General features: G+C 38.8%; 1 pseudogene; it reads right to left on the bottom strand.

Annotated features, from left to right (window-relative positions):
* Window positions 1-1103: 1103 nt before the first annotated feature.
* Window positions 1104-1203, bottom strand: LOC113362386 (annotated as a pseudogene).
* Window positions 1204-4552: the final 3349 nt, after the last annotated feature.

The raw sequence follows: 4552 nt of genomic DNA, 5'->3' as shown, positions 1-4552 counted from the left end.
ACACCCGCGAATCCCCTGTCAGCGAGTTTACTGTATTCCTTATGGTGAATATATGTTGAGGACTTGAATACGGTTGCTTTTAATTCCTAGTAAAGGGCAAGTACTGGCCATACAAGATAAGGGTTCGGATTTCATCACCGTTCTCCTCTTGCCCGCCTTAGGAACACGAAACCAAACGCGAACCTAAGCCTAAAATTTTGACTAGAACGAGACCTATAGGGTAACGAGATTAATAGGAAAGTCGTTCGAAAAATATTGGTTACTCTTTCGAGCATACTTCGAAGTTCTTGACGATTTATTTGAGTTGAATGCGTGACTGCGCCGCCTTGTAACCGGTGAGGCCTTGGGTATCAAAGCTCCACTGAGCTTCCCTCGACTTGATTCAACTTACTTTGACTCTGATTGATTCCTGAGGGGTTTGCTCAGATTGTAACGAGTTCCTTTTCGAAAGAATAGAAGATGGTCTAGTGACAATCTAAGTAGCCATCATGCTTTTTGTTTGCTAGAAATTTAGGTTTGATTTGGTTGAGTCAGCCTTGTTTTGTCTTTGCATAGAATTCCCTTCCTTATTATGTTGCATGCCTGAACGTAAAAGAGACGCCCTAGGTAAATTTGTTAAAGAGAAACCTAGTAGTTCTAAGCGTCTTGATTACCTCAATTTAGAGAGTCCGATTCGTGAAGATTCCGTTTTTGAACGTCCGTTTGAAGAGAAAATCCCTGATAGTCCAATAGCGCCAGAAATGGCAACTTTGAAAGCCTTGTTAAATCCTAGTAGGACTACTCGTCCCTTGTGTATCAAGTTACCTAAAACTGAAGCAAATTATGAACTTAAGCCTGGAACCTTACAGTTGCTCCCAATCTTTTTAGGAAAAGAAAATGAAAACCCCTATTTCCATGTTAGGGACTTTGAGGAAATTTGTAGTACCGTGAAAATTAGAAACCTTGATGATGATGCTTTAAAACTCAGGTTATTCCCCTTTTCCTTAAAAGATAAATCCAAATCGTGGATGTATAGTTTGGATTCCGAATCAATTGAAACCTATGAACAACTTACATCCGCCTTTTTGAACAAGTTTTCCCTAGGCACAAAACCTCGTCTATTAGGACGCAAATATGCACGTTTACACAACAGGAGGGAGAATCTTTATATAGGTATTTGGAAAGGTTCAATGATTTATTAGCCCAATGTCCTCATCATGGTTTAGAAAAGGTTAGGTTAGTTCAGATCCTTTATGAGGGTTTAGATTATCCCACCACAACTACAGTAGAGTCCATGTGTACAGGCGGGTTTGAAAACCAAACAGTTGATAATGCGATGACATACTTGCATGAAATCACCGAAAAGACCCAACAATGGGAAAGTAATAGGGTACCCCAGAAAACAATTCTTCTAGGCAGAGGAAACGTTAATAGGGTAGAAGAAAGCTACGAATCAGATGCCAAAATTGCTGCTATAGCAAAAAGGTTAGAAGATTTAGAAGTGGGTCATACTAGTGGTAGAATAGAGCCTTTTTGGGAAGGCAATATTGTTGAAGAGCAAGCCAATGCTCTCTACAATAACACTAGGTTTGATAACCGTCAGAAGTTTGACCCATATTCAGAAACCTATAATCCTGGCTGGAGAAACCATCCCAACCTTTCTTGGTCTAAGGGCCAGAATCAAGGTCAGTCTAGTAACTCTCAAGCTCCCCCAGGTTTTGGCTATACTAAGAATCCCTCAGCCCCGACACAGTTTTAGAACCCTCCGGATAAGAAGATTATGAGTTTAGAAGAGTCTCTTGCTTTGTTAACTCGTAACACTATGCAGTTTCAGCAATCTGTTGCTCAAGGTATATAAGAAAATAAGAGAATAGGTCAGGCTAACTCTCAGGCTATTTCCGAGTTGAAAACCCAGGTTAGTCATATAAATGAGTCTTTAAGAGAAAGAGGTAAGTTTCCTAGTCAAACTCAACCCAACCCTAGAGGAGCTCATGAAGTAGGTGCAAAACCATTGAATCAGTTGAATGTTATTAGAACCCTTAGGAGTGGTAGAGTAGTAGACAATCAGGTAGACATGCCCGATAGTGAACATACTGTAGTTCACCCCTCAGGATCTCATCCCTCAGGACCGCTAACTGAGGGGACTGATAAAATTTACAATGATGCTGACTCGGTTCCTGAGAGGTCTGATCCTGTGCCTAGAGCCCCATTTCCCCAGCTGTTAGCACTAACAAAGAAGGAATCGAACTTTAATGACATATTGGAGGTTTTTAAGCAAGTTATCATAAACCTTCCTTTATTAGATGCAATTAGGAAAATTCCTGCTTATGCCAAGTTCCTTAAGGATATGTGTACGCGAAAGAGAAAACTTAGCGTCCATAAGAAAGCCTTTTTAGCTAGTCATGTAAGTTCAATCATTCAGAACACTACCACTCCAAAGTACAAAGACCGACGTTCCCCAACCATTGCTTGTACAATAGGTAAACACCGGGTAGAAAAAGCTTTACTTGACTTAGGATCCAGTGTGAACTTACTGCCGTGCCATGTGTACTTACAGCTAGGACTTGGTGAAATGAAGCCTACTCAGATAACACTGCAGTTAGCTGATAGGTCTGTCAAAATTCCTCGAGGAGTTATCGAGGATGTTCTTATTGAGGTCGACAAGTTTATTTATCATGTGGATTTCGTGGTCTTAGATACCCAACCTGTCCCTGACCCAGAGAACCAGATACCTGTGATTTTAGGTCGCCCATTTTTAGCTACGTCTAATACGATCATAAACTGTCGAAATGGTATTATGAATCTATCTTTTGGTAATATGACTATTGAGTTAAATATTTCTAATGTCAATAAGCTACATTCTGAGCTAGATGACACGTGCATTGAATAGGTGAACATGATAGGAACCTTAGTTCAGGAGTCATTACCAAATATCACATCGTAAGATCCATTAGAGAGTTGTCTAGCCTACTTTAACATGGATTTCGATGAAGATAGCAACATTGAACAAGTGAATGCTATGTTGGATTCTATTCCTATGTTAGATACTGATAAATGGAAAGCTAGGTTCGAACCATTACAAGATTTTGAGTCTACCTTAATCCCTTGTTTAGAAGAGAAGTTGGACCCTAAATCTGCATTCTTAGGGCCATCTAAGACTTTTCTTGTGATTATAGCATCAGATCAGGACAGCAGGCCAGAAATCGTGCTTCAAGACAATAAAGAAACTCTAGGGTTGACCATACGGGATATGAAACATATAAGTCCTACGGCTAGTATACCTCAAAAGAATTTAGAGGATGAACCACCTGATTATAACTCAGAGAAAGCAATTGACCTTTTTCAGGAACCTGATGGTCTAGAAGTTAGGAATATTGTGACTAGTCTATTTAGAGACACCCAAAATTCTAAGTTTGGGGGTAGTGATCGTCAAATAGAAGTCCCTAACTTGGGACTCGAGCCTACTGCATATGAGGTATCACTTGATTCTATTCAGACTCCTCAACCCGATCCTCCTGATACTATCCAGGAGGAAATACAGCTATTAAAGTCCTGTTTTTCGGATGAATCTATTTTTCAAGACACTCATATGAAGCCCAATCCAGTTGTCTTGCAAGAAACTTTCAATGAGGTTGTTCTCCTTATGTTATTTTTTCTGATCCTGTGCAGTTGTTTCATATTAGTGGCAGTTTTATTTGGTTTTGATGACCCACAGTTATTTCGACTACTGATATATGATTTGAAAGGTAACTAGCCATTTTATGAAACTTGATGTCTGGCTGAAGACATTAAACTTAGAACTTCTTGGGAGGTAACCCAATCTCATGCAACTCGGTAATATATTTCCTTAACTCTTTTACTTCAAATGGTAACAGTTTCTCCTTGTTCATGCTTTTAATTTTATCTTTAGAACATTGAGGACAATGTTAGATTTAAGTTTGGGGGTAGGGGAGAAACTTTTTAGTTGCATTAATAAACTCCAGAGCATAGAAATTTATGTTTATTAAGGATGGTACTAACCAACCTAAGTGGATGAAAGCATTTTGGTTGTAGGAGTTGAGGAACCATTCTGATTAGATGGAAACATCTAAAGAGTCTATTCATAAAAGCACAGAGCTCAGGTGTTAGAAATAACATGATAGTTTCACCATATCTCGTTGAGTCTTTTTCACTTCTATTTTTATTTTTAAACTATGTTTCTCTAAGTGATAGGTGGGGCCACGATTCAAGTTTTTACCAATGCTAGGGTGAGTTAGAGTGATTGAGAAAGATAAAAAAATAATAAAATTAAAAAAAAATGGTAGTTACCAAAAAGTTGAAAAAAAAAATATTATGAAAAAAAAAAAAAATTGAGACCAGACCATTTGACCAAAAGGAATAAATTCAGTAAAGTCGACCACTGGTACCCTTGTATATGCCAGTTGTGTTGACCTAGAGTTAGGTTATCAACCACTGGTTCCCTTGTATATGCCAGTATGTTGATATTAGTCAGACTAGTATCTCAATCCATTAAGATAGGTTCATTTTGGCGGAGGCCTTCAGACAGATATGGGAAACGCCGTTCACTTAGTAA

This window comes from Papaver somniferum, chromosome 3 (genome assembly GCF_003573695.1).
Source record: "Papaver somniferum cultivar HN1 chromosome 3, ASM357369v1, whole genome shotgun sequence".
Classification (NCBI taxonomy): domain Eukaryota; kingdom Viridiplantae; phylum Streptophyta; class Magnoliopsida; order Ranunculales; family Papaveraceae; genus Papaver; species Papaver somniferum.
This window is presented reverse-complemented; position numbering and strand designations above follow the sequence as displayed.